This window comes from Palaemon carinicauda, chromosome 35, assembly GCF_036898095.1.
Source record: "Palaemon carinicauda isolate YSFRI2023 chromosome 35, ASM3689809v2, whole genome shotgun sequence".
NCBI classification, from domain to species: Eukaryota; Metazoa; Arthropoda; class Malacostraca; order Decapoda; family Palaemonidae; genus Palaemon; species Palaemon carinicauda.
The window spans coordinates 28,802,235-28,822,234 of NC_090759.1; the positions used below are offsets into that span (position 1 = coordinate 28,802,235).

General features: G+C 38.3%; 1 protein-coding gene across 2 annotated transcripts in view; it reads left to right on the top strand.

Moving 5' to 3' along the window:
* The window catches only part of LOC137627673 (uncharacterized), a 559,839-nt gene that overhangs the window by 180,303 nt on the left and 359,536 nt on the right, over positions 1-20,000 (top strand). The window lies entirely within an intron of this gene.

Consider the following 20,000-nt stretch of genomic DNA (forward strand, 5'->3'; position numbering starts at 1 on the left):
GCATGTAGGACCTCCTTACGTGTTTACCGAATCTTACCATGGGGTATAGCATACCAGGGTTAGATAATTTTTTCCTCTTATTTAAGTTCGGTCTGCTGGATTATTTCAACCAATATAAAAGCCTTTTGGGAACAAGAAAATGAAACCAAATATAAATTTTAAATTTTTTTCTCTCACCAAGGGCTGCCATTTTTTATGATCAAATAGGTTTGGTAATAATCCCCTGCTCCAAACTCAAGGAGATGCAATCAGCCACCTGACAAACTATCCAGGAGCAGTAATTTAATGCGTACTCTTACAGACATACCTCATTCGAAAAGAGGCAGTTAACCAAACCATCCCGTAGTAGTTATTTGCTACTCATATCTCCAGACATCAAATGGCAGCATATCGTTGCAACATCAGAGATCCCTCACTTGTAAATGCAAAACTATTTTGAGGCACCTCATAAGGATATTACTGCATGCCGAAGAAGTTAAGCCTTTTCCCTCTGCACGGCTGACTATCTATTTTATTCCAACAGACCAACCATAAGGTTGGCATCTGGAAGAATAGATCTAGATAACCAATCATTTGTTTACACCGCAAGGATCTCGTACTTCATCAAAGAACACAGCATTCTAGAAGTAGCTCGGCTTTTCCAACTGCAGTGCCCATCCTCCAGGTTACTCTCAACTGAATTGATTCTGGCTTGTATACTAGTTCAAATCCCCTCCTTGTGTTATTCTACTAGGTTTTCCATTTTTCACCTCCCAAGTCTTCTTTTAAAGATTTTTATTTATTTGCTGTAATTTTAGGAAGAATTCTCTCCTTTTTATGTAATTGGGTGCCTTTTCCAGACATAACTCGCTCAAAAATGTTAGCTTCTACTCCCTGATCGGACGTTGTCCGGTTCTGACCTACTATAAGAAAAAGTAATTTCTTTAGGACCAAAGAGGAACCGGGTTTTGGGTGGACTGGTCTGCTATTCGGCACCCCTCAAATGAGCATCGGACTCCGGTCATCGTCGTCATGTTGCTGTCATCTCATCATCGTCCTGTCCGTTCTTTGTGTTCCTAATCGCTGCCTCTTTCACAAGATTACAAGCTGCTTCACGTACGGGCTGCTAACGCAACAGCACATTGTCCCCTTTTTGATAAGGCTAGGCCAATCTACACCAACCATCCACCCGTGTAGTTTCTTTTTTTCCTACAAAAGTCTTATGTGGCAATCTATAAGTGTGTAACTGCGTACTAGGAGAAGCTAAGCTTTTTAACTTTTCAGAGCCCATAGACATCTAAAAGGAAGGTGACGGGACACGCCACTCCTTGTTCGGAACTTGGGTGCTAAAAGTTAATTTGGATGCATGTCTAAAATTAGTCCTAGACGGCCTAGAAAACTGATCCCGGTGTCAACATGGTTTTTTTTTTTTTTTTTTAGTACGGCGGATTCAGTGACTAACGTAAATGTGCTAGGTCATTTTGAAGGTCAATAGGTCAAATAACATAACTTGGCTTAAATATAGCCTGAATTGGCTGGGATAAAAGATGGATTTCGGAGTCATCTTAGGGGTTTTAGGATCTGATAAGTTTAATCACTCAAATAAAAAATGACTGTAAAGGTCATATTTAAGGTCAAAAGTTGACTTTCAAGGTCAAGTAGGGTAAAATTGCAGAAAAATCAGAATAAATGTCGCCTGTAGATCAGCTAGAATAGTGAATTCGGTGGCTATTTATGGGTTTAAATATCTTCTAGATAAAATGAAAAGGATCAATGAAATAAACATTACTACCACCTTGAATAGTTTTTCAACTTTTACTCAAAAGCTACTCAAATTGGTTATATGAATAACAAGAAGCACTTTATTTAACATCTTTTTTTCGTCCCCTCAAACAACCATGCTGCTTTTCTTTGTTACTTTTATCAAGGACAAGTACCTTCAATAACATATTAGATACTTTCACGCATGCCTCCTGAATTATTGCCATAGAGTTATTGCTTGGCTAATTTATACAATTACAGCAGCGAAGGTTACAGTCAATAAATATTTTAAGAGCAGGGAGTAGTTGTTGTGAGGGAAAGGGAAGGGGGTACCAATCTTATGGGAATATGACTGTTTAAAGGATTGGAAAATGAAATAAGAAGAATAGCAGGTGTAGTGAAAACTACTGATGATAAGTGTCAAGACCGAGATGGTGTGGGCATGTGTTAAGGATGGATGGTGGGTAGGAGGTGAGGAGGTCTTGGGATGAACCAATAAGAAGGAGGAGATCAAGTGGGAAGTCGAGAATTAGATGGCGAGATATGGTGAAGGATGATATGGAGAGAGGAAGTTTGGTGGAAGAAGAAGAAGCCTTGGATTGAAGGCATTGGAAAGGGAGCATCAGGCAACCGACCCCTCAATTTTGGGATGAGTATATATATATATATATATATATATATATATATATATATATATATATATATATATATATATATATATATATATATGTGTGTGTGTGTGTGTGTGTGTGTATGTATGTATGTATGATTTGTAGGGTTACAATCTTGGACACACATTATATCCAAACTAAAGGTCAAACTGAACTGTTGACTCTTGCGGGAAAAGAAAGTTAGTACACGAAAATATTATTGTTTTTTTATATATATACCAAATACATTCAGTATTGGAAAGGTCAGGAGTCTCTTCAGCATACATTATTTCAAGTTTCTTCTTTATATTTGAAATGGATAATGAAGGTTATACGGATTGTAAATGAGTTATGTCAAGAATTTAAGACACGAAACTCTCTCTCTCTCTCTGCTTCTTTGGTATTCCTCCGTGAATTCTTCTAAAGGAAGCCGATGGAACTTTGTGAGCAAATACCACAAGTTAGATTGAATTTTCTACGGAGCATTTGGAAACATTCTGGATGCTAATGCATATATAGTTCTAACCATACATGTATCGTTTGGTCTCCTTGAACGATTTACTTAACGTAGCTCTTAAGAACAGCAATATGACTTCCTCAAAGCCATGTTCATTGCGGGGTGCTCATTCCCCCCCCCCCCACACACACACTAATATTATTTCATTATATCGGGTTTCCTGGGGATCTTTCGTTATCGCTTCTGTCATACTATTCGTAGTTAAGCCTTATACTCGTGTTTGGACTGCTAGTGAATTTATTCTTTTTTTTTTTTAAACCATCTATTTCTTTTGCCGTTAGTGAATTTGTTCTTAGTTTTTTTTTTAACTATTTATCTTTTGCCGTTGCTCTTGCAGTATGATCTCCTACTTTTCCGATGTAGTTCTTTAGGCTTATATTTTCTTCTTGTCTGTTTTTTTATTTATTTCCTATTTTTTTGCTCCTCGTCCAATTATTTTTGCGAGAATTTTTCCCTATTCCATTTTTTACCATTCTATTTTTCCCATACCCTTTTTTCCCATCCAATTTTTCCCATTCCATTTTTCCCATCCTATTTTTCCCATTCCCTTTTTCCCATTCCATTTTTTTTCATTCCATTTTTCCCCATCCCATTTTTTCCCATTCCATTTTCCCCATTCCATACGAGTTCAGTGACTCTTAAAGACCAACTTTCTCAGCTTTATCTGTCTCCTTTGCTATAGATTTTTTTTTTCAGTTTCTTTTGATGTAAATTTGCTTGAACCTCTGACTTCGTTAGACAGTTTAGATAATGTGGCTTTCTTCATGCTATCTTTTTAACCACTTAGACGAACGTTTCAGTCTGTAATATTCTCTTATATTTTGGCACATATGTCTCATACAGATAAGTTTTTGGCTATTGTTTTTCATGAGCTTAAAAGAACTAACGTCACCTGTCGCGCAACCAATGCTGTATCTAAGATGTACCCGGATTAAACGAAATCCATTTTTCTTTTTCTGTTGTCCATTTCTGGAATTCTGTCGCTGCCTGTGATTTCTCCATTTACAACCTCTGTTCTCAAGAGGCTGCTTTGTCTTTCAAGTCTTGAGGCGGATTTACACGGTCGAACGGTTCGTCGAACGCGGTTCGACGGACGTGGGAACGGGGTATTCGGTTGTCGAACACACTCGTCTAAACGGTTCGAAGAAAGTCTGTTCTCGCCTGACTTTTGTGGCTGGGGATTCACTGTCCACAAACCTTATGATTTTGCGGCTGACTCCACATCTTCGAACCCTTTTACAAGCAGGTTCATCAACCGGGTTCGACGAACCGTTCGATCTTGTAAACCCCGCTTTACTTGGGTAAGGACATCACATCCTTCGCTCCAAAGATCTGTGTTTGAAGTCGTTTGAATAGGAATATTTGTAGCAATGAGCCTCTGCAGAGTATACATATTCTATCCCAGTTTCCTTGCAATAGCATGCGCGGGCGCGCACACATCATGAGGCTTTTACTACACAGTATTCTAGAAGTTTTATTCCAGCTGTGATCAAGCTGCTGAATGATCTTAATTTGTTGGACAGGAACTTACAGTACTGTATTAAGTTTCTTATTCCAGATTATTAATGTTGTTCTTAGTAATTGCTAAGCTACAACCCTAGTTGGAAAAGCAGGATGCTTTATATCCAGGGGCTCCAACAGGGGTATTAACCTCTGGCACCGTCGTTTAATTAGTTCGTTATGCATGTTGCATTAGGTTTTCCATAATTCTGACCATCCTTTGCATTCAGATCTTCCCGAACAGTTCCATCCTGTTCGTAATACTAGGTATGCACTTAGTTCTAATAGTCAGCCCTTCTCTACCATGAGGCCCAGTGCTACACAGTATTGTAGAAGTTTTATTCCAGCTGCGACGAAGCTGTAGAGTGATCTTCCTAATCGGGTAGTTGAATCGGTGGAACTTGAAAATGTTCATTACTCTTCTTGTAGAGATTATTTATTTCCCTATTTCCTTTCATCACAATGCTGTTTTTTTCTGTTGGAGTCCTTGGGCTTATAGTGTCCTGCTTTTCCAAGTGGGGTTGTAGCTTAGCAAGTAATAATAATAATAATAATATTTTGGGATGAGGTCACTAAGTCCTTCGCTCCCTTGTTTCTTAGCGAGGTACCAGTTTGCCATTCACTTTTTTCCACTAGTAGAGGCACAGGGAGTGTTTACCTTTAGTGCAACCATCATGGCATCCTATTCCAAAATCCGTAGCAGGTCTTCTGAAATCTATTTAAATTTTACAAGGACATCTTCGCTTTTATGGTTTTAAATTGAATACTCTTTTATTCTTGATTTATAAAACATTATCGGCGTCAATGACCTGCGATGTCAGGGTGCCATCCAATTTTAAATCGATCAATCAATCCGTCCAGGAACGATCATTGTTCCTATGATTTGTATGCAAATAGTCTATTAGTCATTAATGTAAAACTACCGATATTCCTGTTTTACTTGCCTGGGGAAACTACAGGATGCTGTCTATCAATATATATATATATATATATATATATATATATATATATATATGTATTTTATATCTCTATATATAAATATATACAGTATATATATATATATATATATATGTGTGTGTGTGTGTATGTATGTATGTATGTATCTGTTTTTATTACATGCTTGTAGATTCACAAGAAAAAAAAGAACACAGTATTCGTTCTTTCATTGAAAATCAAGTACCGTAATAGACAACTTCACGAGTAAAACTGTCGGAGTAAAAACACCGAACGGTGAATAGAGTCCTCACAAAATAATAGCAAGGCAGCGAAAAACATTTGGAGCAATTTTCCCGAAAAACAGTTATCTTACTTTCCACCCACGTCGTCTCGCAGGCAATGAGTGGGCGTCTCCGAGGACATTGACAGTTGTGCCCAAAATCCCTGAATTCTCTCTCTCTCTCTCTCTCTCTCTCTCTCTCTCTCTCTCTCTCTCTCTCTCTCTCTCTCTCTCTGTGCCAGAAATCTTGAAGATTTTTCAATCATTCGTAGTTATTATGAAGTATGAAAAGTTGAAATTATAAAATCTGTTCGTAAGGGTCCCCATTCTCTCTCTCTCTCTCTCTCTCTCTCTCTCTCTCTCTCTCTCTCTCTCTCTCTCTCTTTGGCCGGTCCGCTATAGCCTGAAGATTCTCTCAAGAATTTTCCTACGTTGTTTTGATTGTACGGTTCTCTCTCTTCCCTCTGTGGAGAGAGAATATCTCATGGTGCTCTCTTCCCTCTGTGGGGAGAGATGTTCTACATAGCTAATAACCCGATTGGTTGTACTCCCCCCCCCCCTTTTCCTCTTCGAGTTGTGGCACTGGAAGGATAGCCTTCTTATTTTGGGCAAATTTTTAGGGATGAAATTGCTGACACCACTATCCACTTTTATTCCCCGGCACACTGGTTGTGGTGGCCTACTGGAAACGTCTCTGCCTAGTGACCTACATGACAGGGTCTCTATTCCCGCTCAAGCTCGTTAGTTTCTTGTAGTGTTTGCAATCTCGCCAACCTTGTCAGCTAAGGAGGGGGGGAAGGGGGTTTTGGGGGAGCAAATAGGTCTTACCTGCTGAGTAATCGGCAGTCATTACCTGGGCCTTGCTGGTCCTAGTTTAGGTGCTGATCATTTGTCAGTCTCCAGGACAATGTCACTGTCCCTTTTTTCTTCCAATGAGTGACCTTTAAACCTTTAAACACGCTGGTGCCTATTTACAAATGGTTGTACTTTGAGTAAATAGGGGTGAGGATGGATGAATTGATGGGAACTAATCACAATGAAGCAGGTTTTTTTTTAATAAAAGCTAATTGGACAATTATAGTTTTAAAGATGAAATTGTAATACGAACATTATCCTGAATTTGAAAGTATCCAACCAACAATAGAGTTTTACACATATTGTTTTGTCATTTGCTTTCTCATGCCTTTTCGCTTGTCACTAGGTTATCTATAATATGTAGCAAAATCTTTGATAACGTTTTTCTTTTTGCTAGTTTTTAGTATTGTAACACATGGTGTTTCTCTGAACTTCACTTCTCACTCAACCTTTATAGTTCATACCAAAGTAAATGGCTCTGTCAGTCTTAACATTTCGGTCCATGTGAGAGATGAAATCCCGTCGTTTATTCAAGCTCTGCTCCTCTTAGGTGTGTTATACATATATTTCTGTCTTATTTTTAATCTAATCTTTTAATGTATCTGATAAAGATTTTGTTAAACCTCATAGTATGATAAAAATGCTGAGTTTATTTCTGAAAAATTATTCGTTTTGCTTAGATCTCCCAGTTTTTCTTTTCCAGTAAAGGGTTGTTCGTCATTGCCAGTTATTTTTTGGTGTTTCCTGCGTCCCTTCTCGTCATAAGGAAGGGAAGACGATAGATTGACGAACTAACAAATTTTGCGAGCTTCGACTGCCACAGAAAGATCATAAACAGACACAAATGGAAGGACATGTCTGTCCTTTGTTCTGCATTGGACTAGTAACAGATGATGATGATAATGATGATATCTATCTATCTATTTATTATATATATATATATATATATATATATATATATATATATATATATATATATATATATATGTAGAGAGAGAGAGAGAGAGAGAGAGAGAGAGAGAGAGAGAGAGAGAGAGAGAGAGAGAGAGAGAGAGAGAGAGAGAGAGAGTTCCAATAGAAAATTTGGAATTTGTTCGGTCGAGGTTAGTAAAGGTCTAGAAAGTGGCCTTATTTTACTGATAATGAAAATAGAAAATCATTAAACAGCATCCGGATCCATTTAAAATCTCATCCTACTTACTGAAATATTATTATTATTATTATTATTATTATTACTTGCTAAACTACAACTCTAGTTGGAAAAGCAGGATGCTACAAGCCCATGGGGCCCAGCAGGGAAAATAGCCCAGTGAGGAAGGGAATCAAGGAAATTATTCTAAGAACAGTTACAGCATTGAAATAAATATTTCCTATGTAAACTATAAAGACGGACAGATCAGAACGAATGTCTATTAAGTTGAATAGAAGAAAGATTATATTGCATGTTAAAAAAAAAAAAAAAAAAAAAAAAAACAGCAGTGTAGAATTGAAAGAAAGGAAACACGAAAAGGACTATTTTGGAAGGATCTTCCTGCTGGAAGAGCAAGACGCTTTACTGGTGTCTCACAAGGAAAAGGATGGGCGTCCCCATCCCAGTATCAAATAATGCTGCTAATACATTCTCTGGACCGTATATAACTGTCGAGTGACGTTCCACTAATATATGCGAGTCTGGGCTGTCAGCCAGGCTGTTTTTCCTCTTATTATTATTATTATTATTATTATTATTATTATTATTATTATTATTATTATTATTATTATTATTATTATTTTCGTTGAAAATTAAGTTCAAAAGAAATGCTGGGTGGAGGAAAAATATTGTACTTAATATTGATTTTATTTGGCCATGATATTTTACTCTCTCTCTCTCTCTCTCTCTCTCTCTCTCTCTCTCTCTCTCTCATAGATTGCATCATTGCAACGAGAAGCCGACTATTAGGCATCTTTGTTTGCATGTACACAAAGTATTTCTTTGTAATTTGTGGATTTCCATGACCTTTTGTGGATTGCTTGACAATTCCCGGGGTAAATTTCATTAGATTTAAAAGAGATTAGGATAGACCATTTTGCATATTCATGTTTCTCTTCAGGATATTTCAGAAAAGGATACCAGGACTTATTCTAAAGGTTCAGGAAGACTGAACCATGATCCAAAGAATTAAAGGTTGATTGTATTTCAAGTTGGATCCGAATTCAGGAATATTTTTGCAACCTTATCATCCTTGTGAGCTAAGGATGGGGGTTCGGGAGAGTATGTGTCTTATCTGCTGAGTCATCAGCAGCCATTACCTGGCCCTCCTTGGTCATAGCTTGGGTGAAGAGGGAACTTGGGCGCTTATATGTTGCCTAAATATGATCAGTCTCTAGGGCATTGTCCTGCTTGCTAGGGCAATGTCGATGTCCCTAGAATCTGTCATTCATGAAGGCCTTTAAATATGTAGCCTATACTGTTCATGGTCAGTCTCTAGGGCAGTGTCACTGTCCCTTGCCTCCGTTATTCATGAAGGCCTTTAAATATGTAGCCTATACTGTATATGGTCAGTCTCTAGGGCATTGACCTGCTTGCTAGGGCAATGTCAGTGTCCCTAGCATCTGCCATTCATGAAGGCCTTTAAATATGTAGCCTATACTGTATATGGTGAGTCTCTAGGTCGGTGTCACTGTCCCTTGCCTCTGCCATTCATGAAGGCCTTTAAATATGTAGCCTATACTGTATATGGTCAGTCTCTTGGGCACTGACCTGCTTTGGGCAATGTCAATGTCCCTTACCTCTGCCATTCACGAGCGGCCTTTAAACCTCAAGCCTTTAAAATCCCTCACAGACATACACCCACGAGGAAAGCTTTCAGCAATGGCCGACGATGCAGTTTTCTAGCCCGGGGACATCGACTGTAACCACCAGGGCAAAGGGAATTATGAGAAAGCGACGGAAAACCTTTGGAATTTCCACCCGGCGAGCGTTTAGCTTTGGGAGATATCGCCCGCGTTGGCGCGGGATGAAATATGGGATGCTATCGTGCGTTAACGTCAGCAGATATAGAAACGATGGAGGTTGATGCACCAAGTGAATTTTGAAAAGAGGGGCAATAACATTTTCTATTCTATATAATGCGTTGGTGGAAGTGTGTTCGTTTTTCAGTTGATTCTTAAATATTATTGTAAAAGTGCACACATACCTACATATTATTATTATTATTATTATTATTATTATTATTATTATTATTATTATTACTTGCTAAGCTTCAACCCAGGTTGGAAAAGAAGGATGCTAAAAGCCCGAGGGCTCCAACAGGGAAAATATCCCAGTGAGGAAATGAAATAAGGTAACTATAAGAGAAGTAATTAACAATTAGAGTTAAAGATATCAAGAACAGTAACAACATTAAAATAAATCTTTCTTATATAAACTATAAAAATAAAGATATCAAGAACAGTAACAACATTCAAATAAATCTTTCTTTTATAAACTATAAAAATAAAGATATCAAGAACAGTAACAACATTAAAATAAATCTTTCTTATATAAACTATAAAAACTTTAAAAAACAAGAGGAAGAGAAATAAGATAGAATAGTGTGCCCGAGTGAACCCTTAAGCAAGAAAACTCTACTCAAAGATTGTAAAAGACCATGTTACAGAGGCTATGGCATCATCCAAGACTAGAGAACAATGGTTTGATTTTGAGTATCCTTCTCCTAGAAGAGCTGCTTAACATAGCTAAAGAGTCTCTTCTACCCTTTTCAAGAGGAAAGTGGCTACTGAACAATCATTTAGCAGTAGTTAACCCCTTGAGCAAGGAAGAATTGTTTTGTGATCTCAGTGTTGTTAGGTGTATAAAGACAGAGGAGAATATGTAGAGAATAGGCCAGATTATTCGGTGTATGTGTAGGCAAAAGGAAATATATATTGTGTGTGCGTGTATGTGTGCATGTTTATGTGCAGACCCCTTTTTATTTATAATCAGTCAAACTAAAGAGCTCAAATCCATTTTCATTAGAATATGTATACAAAAACGATCTTCCTCTATACCCAGGTGCATTCATTAATATTCATAAATACATACATCAGTTCATGGTAATATATGTATATATATATATATATATATATATATATATATATATATATATATGTATATACATATATATATATATATATATATATATATATACATACATACATACATACATATATATATGTATATATATATATGTATGTATATATATATATATATATATATATATATATATATATATACTGATAATACAGTATATGTCTTTTGGTTAATTTATGTACATGTATCATGGTATGCCAGTGAAACAATCTCCAATAGATTTAGTAGATTTGAGAACAAAGCCCTTAGAAGGATGATGGGAGTTAAATGGTAGGACAGTATTAGAAATGAAACTAAAACAGAGATTACTCGACTGTCATATGTCAATGAGATTATGATGAGGGGTAGATGGCGATGGTTTGGGCTTGCTCTTCGCACTCCTCAAGAGAGATTAGTTCACCAAACGTTCAGTTGGGCTCCACAAGGCACTAGAAGAGTTGGATGACCCAGGTCTACAAAGAAGAGGACTATGAAGCGCGAAGTAGGAGATGATGAAAGGAGAAGTATTGAATTAAAAACCTCAAGATAGAGATGTCTGGCGAAATCTAACCGAGGCCCTTTGCGACAATAGGCGTAGGAAGAGATGATGATGATGACAGTAGGCTATACAGTATGTCGTCACTATCATTATCAGCCGTTCCTGGTCCACTGCAGGTCAAAGGCCTCAGGCATGCTCTTCCACTTGCGTCTGTTTATTGTCTTTCTTTGCCAGTTTATACCCGTCTTTCTTCCTTTCCCTGCTTTGTTTGCAATCCTGTGTGTATATATATATTATATATTATATATGTATTTACATATATATATATATATATATATATATATATATATATATATATATATAAATATATATATACACTATATATATATATATATATATGTATATATATATATATATATATATATATATATATGTGTGTGTGTGTGTGTGTGTGTGTGTGTGTGCTTATGAGTGTAGGCAAGTATAAAGTACATTACGTATCCAAATATTTTCTTCCCGCTTACCGGTTGATTATTATTATTATTATTGTTATTATTATTATTATTATTATTATTATTATTATTATTATTATTATTATTATTATTACTAGCTAGGCTATAACCCTAGTTGGAAAAGCAAGATGCTATGCAGCCCAGTGAGGAAACGAAATAATGAAATGAATAAACTTTAAATAATCAGTCAAAATAAAATATTTCAAGAACAATAACAATATTACATTAGACCCTTCTAATATAAAAAAATACAAGAGGAAGAGAAATAAGGTAAAACAGTGTGCCTTTTTGTACCTTGAAGCAAAAGAACTTTAATCCAAGGCAGTGGAAGACCATGGTACAGAGGCTATGGCACTTCCCAAGACCAGAGACCAATGGATTGATTTTGAAGTGTCCTTCAACAATAAATGGTCCCTGACATATTCTTTATCATCATACTTTTTTTCGATTGAGAAATATATGTATTTATATAAATATTCCTTTGCAATTAGCAGAAATACCATGGCATCTCTCTCTCTCTCTCTCTCTCTCTCTCTCTCTCTCTCTCTCTCTCTCTCTCTCTCTCTCAGTGAGTAATTATTTTATTTCTATTTTTTTTTATTTCAGCTTGAATTAGTTTTACACGTATTCCATTATTGAATTTCCCCTTTTCATATCCTTTCTAATTCTGTCATGGTGTAAATATAATAGGCCCTAAATAACTGTTGTTGCTATGTTTTCTAAGCTGTGTTGCATCACAATATAGTAGGCCGTAATGGGTTTATATATATATATATATATATATATATATATATATATATATATATATATATATATATATATATATATATATATATATGCATATATATATATGCATATATATATATATATATATATATATATATATATATATATATATATTTATATATATATATGTGTGTGTGTATGTATGTGTTTGTGTGTGTGTATTACTGGTGGATTTCTGGAGTCGTATGGAGCAGTTGGTTTGCTTATTATTAATCATAGTGCCTATGACGGGTAACCACGTGCACCAACCCTACCGAGGCACTAGGCAATCTTGCAATAACGATACTTTTGGGAGCTATAGCACATATATCAGTGTCTCGGTATGTATGTGTAATATTTTCTATTGATAGTCTCCTGTTCTTTTGATTTAGAATTTTTTTTACGCATTACTTTCACAAGTTATTTTCGTTTGACTTGGAATAGGGGTTTACGTATTGTTGACAATAGTAAAATTAATTCTTCCCTAAAGTTAAAGACGCTTCATCCATCAAAATACTAGTAGCCCTGAAGTTAAGGACTCTCCTCCTCCCTCAAAATACTAGTAGATTTCGGCATATCTTAGGTATCGGTTCATCATTCCTTTTATAGAGCTTCATTTAGGTAAAATGTGCAATGTTTTGTTCAGCAAATGAGAAAGTTGTCAAAAATGTCGTGATTATATATATATGTATTATATATATATATATATATATATATATATATATATATATATATATATATAAATATACATATATATATTATATATATCATGTATTATATGTATATATATATATATATATTATATATTATATATTATATATATATATCAGAGAGAGAGAGAGAGAGAGAGAGAGAGAGAGAGAGAGAGAGAGAGAGAGAGAGAGAGAGAGAGGAGAGAGAGAGAGAGTTTTACTTGGTTTTATTGGTTGAAGACTATGATCATAAGGTGCATATTCAAGTCCATTTATTTTGTATATGTATAAATCTGGTGCAGCTGTTTTCACCTTGGCACTATGGCTCTCTTAACGAAATACCAAAGGCTGTAGTTTTATATAACATGCCGTTATAAATGTAGGATATTTTTTTAGAGTCAAATTCTTATTGGCTCGAGTGACGTAGGTTCAATAGGATCTCTCTCTCTCTCTCTCTCTCTCTCTCTCTCTCTCTCTCTCTCTCTCTCTCTCTCTCTCTCTAGAACTGCTGTAATAAAGAACGGATGAAAAATCTTTAGGAAATTGTCTAGAATGGGTGGTTACCCTATTTTTCATGGGCTGTCATAACATTGTCGAATCTTGGCTTTTGTATGATTTCAGTATATTGTAGCAGTTGTTCCTCTTCAGGTCTAATATTGTCTATTGCTGAAGTGTTTGAATATTGCTTTGTAGTCTTTTTAGTACTTCAGAAAATTTTGGAGAGCACTGGATCCGTTAGAAAGGTACTTGGACTGGCTGATTAGATATTTTTTTTCCGAATATTGAAATTGATTTAAAATTTTTATCATGTATCTGTCCATTTTTTCTATTGATCTCAGCACTGCATCATATTATCGGGGTTGATATTAAGATAGGGCAGATGGAAAACGTTTTTGCAAAAGGTTCACTTGGATATTTAGAGTTCAATCAACTTTTTATTTTATTTCTATTATTAGACTTAAAAGTATTCTACCATTTTTTTTAATTGATTGTTCTTAAGGTAAAGAAATGCATTAAAGTCCTATAAAAAATCACCTTGAAATAAAGCTTTAATTTTCATCAAGATCTTCGGGAAAACTGCATCCACTACCCTGTAGTGGGTGCTTCATCCCAGATCCTACGTTGTAGTGGATGCTTCATCCCAGATCCTACATTGTAGTGGGTGCTTCATCCCAGATCCTACGTTGTAGTGGGTGCTTCATCCCAGATCCTACATTGTAGTGGATGCTTCATCCCAGGTTCTACATTGTAGTGGGTGCTTCATCCCAGATCCTACATTGTAGTGGGTGCTTCATCCCAGATCCTACATTGTAGTGGATGCTTCATCCCAGATCCTACATTGTAGTGGGTGCTTCATCCCAGATCCTACATTGTAGTGGATGCTTCATCCCAGATCCTACATTGTAGTGGGTGCTTCATCCCAGATCCTACATTGTAGTGGGTGCTTCATCCCAGGTCCTACATTGTAGTGGATGCTTCATCCCAGATCCTACATTGTAGTGGATGCTTCATCCCAGGTCCTACCTTGTAATTGGGTGCTTCATCCCGGGTCCTTTCTTGTGAGTGGGTGCTTCATCACAGGTCCTACCTTGTAAGTGGGTACTTCATCCCAGGTCCTACCTTGTAGTGGGTGCTTCATTCCGGGTCCTACATTGTAGTGGATGCTTCATCCCAGATCCTACATTGTAGTGGTTGCTTCATCCCGGGTCCTACATTGTAGTGGATGCTTCATCCCAGATCCTACATTGTAGTGGGTGCTTCATCCCAGATCCTACATTGTAGTGGGTGCTTCATCCCAGATCCTACATTGTAGTGGGTGCTTCATCCCAGATCCTACATTGTAGTGGATGCTTCATCCCAGATCCTACATTGTAGTGGATGCTTCATCCCAGGTTCTACATTGTAGTGGATGCTTCATCCCAGGTCCTACCTTGTAATTGGGTGCTTCATCCCGGGTCCTTTCTTGTGAGTGGGTGCTTCATCACAGGTCCTACATTGTAGTGGGTGCTTCATCCCAGGTTCTACATTGTAGTGGATGCTTCATCCCAGGTCCTACCTTGTAATTGGGTGCTTCATCCCGGTTCCTTTCTTGTGAGTGGGTGCTTCATCACAGGTCCTTTCTTGTGAGTGGGTGCTTCATCACAGGTCCTACCTTGTAAGTGGGTACTTCATCCCAGGTCCTACATTGTTGTGGGTGCTTCATCCCCGGTTCTACCTTGTAAGTGGGTGCTTCATCCCAGGTCCTACATTGTAGTGGATGCTTCATCCCAGGTCCTACCTTGTAATTGGGTGCTTCATCCCGGGTCCTTTCTTGTGAGTGGGTGCTTCATCACAGGTCCTACATTGTAGTGGATGCTTCATCCCAGGTTCTACATTGTAGTGGGTGCTTCATCCCAGGTCCTACCTTGTAATTGGGGGCTTCATCCCGGGTCCTTTCTTGTGAGTGGGTGCTTCATCACAGGTCCTACCTTGTAAGTGTGTACTTCATCCCAGGTCCTACATTGTTGTGGGTGCTTCATCCCCGGTCTTACCTTGTAAGTAGGTGCTTCATCCCAGGTCCTACCTTGTAAGTAGATGCTTCATCCCAGGTCCTACATTGTAGTGGATGCTCCATCCCAGGTTCTACATTGTAGTGGATGCTTCATCCCAGGTCCTACCTTGTAATTGGGTGCTTCATCCCGGGTCCTTTCTTGTGAGTGGGTGCTTCATCACAGGTTCTACCTTGTAAGTTGGTACTTCATCCCAGGTCCTACATTGTAGTGGATGCTTCATCCCAGGTCCTACATTGTAGTGGATGCTTCATCCCAGGTCCTACCTTGTAAGTAGATGCTTCATCCCAAGTCCTACCTTGTGAGTGGGTGCTTCATCCCGGGTCCTTTCTTGTGAGTGGGTGCTTCATCACAGGTCCTACCTTTTAAGTGGGTACTTCATCCCAGGTCCTACATTGTTGTGGGTGCTTCATCCCCGGTCCTACCTTGTAAGTAGGTGCTTCACCCCAGGTCCTACCTTGTAAGTAGGTGCTTCATCCCAGGTCCTACATTGTTGTGGGTGCTTCATCCCAGGTCCTACCTTGTAATTGGGCACTTCATCCCAAGTCCTACTTTGTGAGTGGGTGCTTCATCCCGGATCCTTTCTTGTGAGTGGGTGCTTCATCACAGGTCCTACCTTGTAAGTGGGTACTTCATCCCAGGTCCTACCTTTTAAGTAGATGCTTCATCCCAGGTCCTACATTGTAGTGGATGCTTCATCCCAGGTGCTTCATTGTAGTGGATGCTTGTAATTGGGTGCTTCATCCCGGGTCCTTTCTTGTAATTGGGTGCTTCATCCCGGGTCCTTTCTTGTGAGTGGGTGCTTCATCACAGGTCCTACCTTTTAAGTGGGTACTTCATCCCAGGTCCTACCTTTTAAGTGGGTACTTCATCCCAGGTCCTACATTGTTGTGGGTGCTTCATCCCCGGTCCTACCTTGTAAGTAGGTGCTTCATCCCAGGTCCTACCTTGTAAGTAGATGCTTCATCCCAGGTCCTACATTGTAGTGGATGCTTCATCCCAGGTCCTACCTTGTAAGTAGATGCTTCATCCCAGGTCCTACATTGTAGTGGATGCTTCATCCCAGGTCCTACATTGTAGTGGATGCTTCATCCCAGGTTCTACATTGTAGTGGATGCTTGTAATTGGGTGCTTCATCCCGGGTCCTTTCTTGTGAGTGGGTGCTTCATCACAGGTCCTACCTTTTAAGTAGATGCTTCATCCCAGGTCCTACATTGTAGTGGATGCTTCATCCCAGGTCCTACCTTGTAAGTAGATGCTTCATCCCAGGTCCTACATTGTAGTGGATGCTTCATCCCAGGTTCTACATTGTAGTGGATGCTTGTAATTGGGTGCTTCATCCCGGGTCCTTTCTTGTGAGTGGGTGCTTCATCACAGGTCCTACCTTTTAAGTGGGTACTTCATCCCAGGTCCTACCTTTTAAGTGGGTACTTCATCCCAGGTCCTACATTGTTGTGGGTGCTTCATCCCCGGTCCTACCTTGTAAGTAGGTGCTTCATCCCAGGTCCTACCTTGTAAGTAGATGCTTCATCCCAGGTCCTACATTGTAGTGGATGCTTCATCCCAGGTCCTACATTGTAGTTGATGCTTCATCCCAGGTTCTACATTGTAGTGGATGCTTCATCCCAGGTCCTACCTTGTAATTGGGTGCTTCATCCCGGGTCCTTTCTTGTGAGTGGGTGCTTCATCACAGGTCCTACCTTGTAAGTGGGTACTTCATCCCAGGTCCTACATTGTTGTGGGTGCTTCATCCCAGGTTCTACTTTGTAAGTAGGTGCTTCATCCCAGGTCCTACCTTGTAAGTAGATGCTTCATCCCAAGTCCTACCTTGTGAGTGGGTGCTTCATCCCGGGTCCTTTCTTGTGAGTGGGTGCTTCATCACAGGTCCTACCTTTTAAGTGGGTACTTCATCCCAGGTCCTACATTGTTGTGGGTGCTTCATCCCCGGTCCTACTTTGTAAGTAGGTGCTTCACCCCAGGTCCTACCTTGTAAGTAGGTGCTTCATCCCAGGTCCTACATTGTTGTGGGTGCTTCATCCCAGGTCCTACCTTGTAATTGGGCACTTCATCCCAAGTCCTACTTTGTGAGTGGGTGCTTCATCCCGGATCCTTTCTTGTGAGTGGGTGCTTCATCACAGGTCCTACCTTGTAAGTGGGTACTTCACCCCAGGTCCTACCTTTTAAGTGGGTACTTCATCCCAGTTCCTACATTGTTGTGGGTGCTTCATCCCCGGTCTTACCTTGTAAGTAGATGCTTCATCCCAGGTCCTACATTGTGAGTATATAAGGATTACTCCTGCTACGAGACAAAGTGTTTTAATTACTTATCTCTTTTGACAATTTATGTTTTAGTATTTATATTTCTTGCCAGAGATTTATTAGGCCTTTAAAAAGAAGTCGTTTGGCTGCAGAAAAGGGTAGTTTTATGAAATAATTATGGGTGATTGAGATTCTAATGCGTTCTTTTATAGTTGCCTGAGGCCATATTTTTGGACTTTATTTTTTTTTTTATTCACCATTTCATAAAGATTAAACTTACATTAGATAGTATCGTTATACTGTCCTCGTGGCAGAATTTGAATGAATTTCAATACTAATTTTGTAAAGTGAAGGAGATTATCTAGCAATACTGGTCTTCATTAGTAGATTGTATGTCTCCCTTTATTAGATTTTAGAGGTGAAAATTATCTAGTGCCACAGGAAAGCCATAGGAATGAGATTTAGGATTGAAATGTGTCAGAAAAGAGCCATAGAAGTGAATATGGGATTATTGAATTCACAAAGAAAAGTCATTGAGACATGATTTGTTATTGAGGCAGGTGGAACAGATGTCTCTAATATACCCAATCTCATCACTTTTAATAGGAGGACCTCAAAGTAACAAATGAGTAGCACCTTCACTCTTGTTACTAATCCGTGTATTCCCTATCTTATCATATATAAGAAGAGGACCTCAAAATGAAAAGTAACAGCATCCCTTATCTCTTGTTTTGTTTCCTGTGCAAGTGAGAATGTCATCTCATGGAACTATAGTGTGTTATATAAAGGCTAGCTCAATTACCTCCCCCAAGGTGGTTATCTTTATGATTTAGTTTGCTTATTTATGCCTCAGGACTGGCACCAAGTTGTTCGAATTGGGGAGAGACGAGACTATGCTTACGGAAGAGGGTACGTTTTGGAGAGTGAATTACTTCGCTTTGTTTCAGATATATCAGACATAAGAACCAGATTTAAATATAACTCTTACAAAGAAGTATGATTGGAAGTTGTGTCGTTCTACCCTGTAGAACTTCGTTGGATCCCAAGACGTAGAAGTTTCTGGTCGAAGAGAAAGTTTATTCATAGGGATTGGATGTTGGTAGAAGTATTCGCTTTCTCTGGACATTTTTCTTCTTTAGAATAATAGGATACTCTAATAATTATTAGAGTATCCTATTATTATAGGATACTCTATAAAAGGTTTGATACTCCAGCGACTTGTATGTCAAGCCTTATCGTCGAACATCGGCAACTTAGACTAATAGAAAGGATCCCATTTAGGAATGTTTGGCAGATTATCTTTGATACTTCACATGGGTATTGAGGATTGATGGTGGGGAGGAAGTGAGGGGGGGGGGCCTTGGGAGGAACCTGAGAGGGGGGGGGAGATCAAGAGGGAGGCAGGGAATTTGATGGCGAGAAAAGGTGAATGATGATATGAAGAGTAGTTTCGTGTGGAGAGGGTGCATAAGGCAACCGACCCTTTAATGTAGGGATAAATAGGGGGAAATTAGAAGGTGGGTATTGAAATAGTGTTCAGTATTTTGTTATCGTGGTGTTATATTGCCTATGTTGGAAAGTGAATAAGTAATAATATCAATAGAAAAGATTAAAAATATGATAAAGTCTGCAGGTAATATTCTCCATTATTCCTTACTCAAAAAACCCGAGCTACTCGGAATGCGTCCACAACTCTAATTCTCCTTGATTATAATACTTACCATATAAGTTATTGCTAATACTGTCATTTTACAATTAATAACAAGGCTTCACGATACCGAAAAGAGTTATATATTACAATAAGACGAATCTGTATTTATTAAAAACCTGTATCGGGCTAGAATCCAAGCCATATAGATTTCAGTATCTTGTTTGAGAAGAATGCAGGTATGCATCGCTGTCTCTCTCTCTCTCTCTCTCTCTCTCTCTCTCTCTCTCTCTCTTGTTTACACAATCATTTGAAAATCAGCTGCTTGACATTTTAAGAGTGTTGATTTGTCATATCTGCTAACAAATTAATGTGAACAGTTTTTGGGGTTATTTTATGATCCCTTTTAGCCCAAGTTTTCCTTCCTAACTGCTGTCACCCTTTTAAGGTTCACGTTATGAATTTTGAAACTTCAGTCTAAAATTACACACGGGCTAAAAGTGAAGAA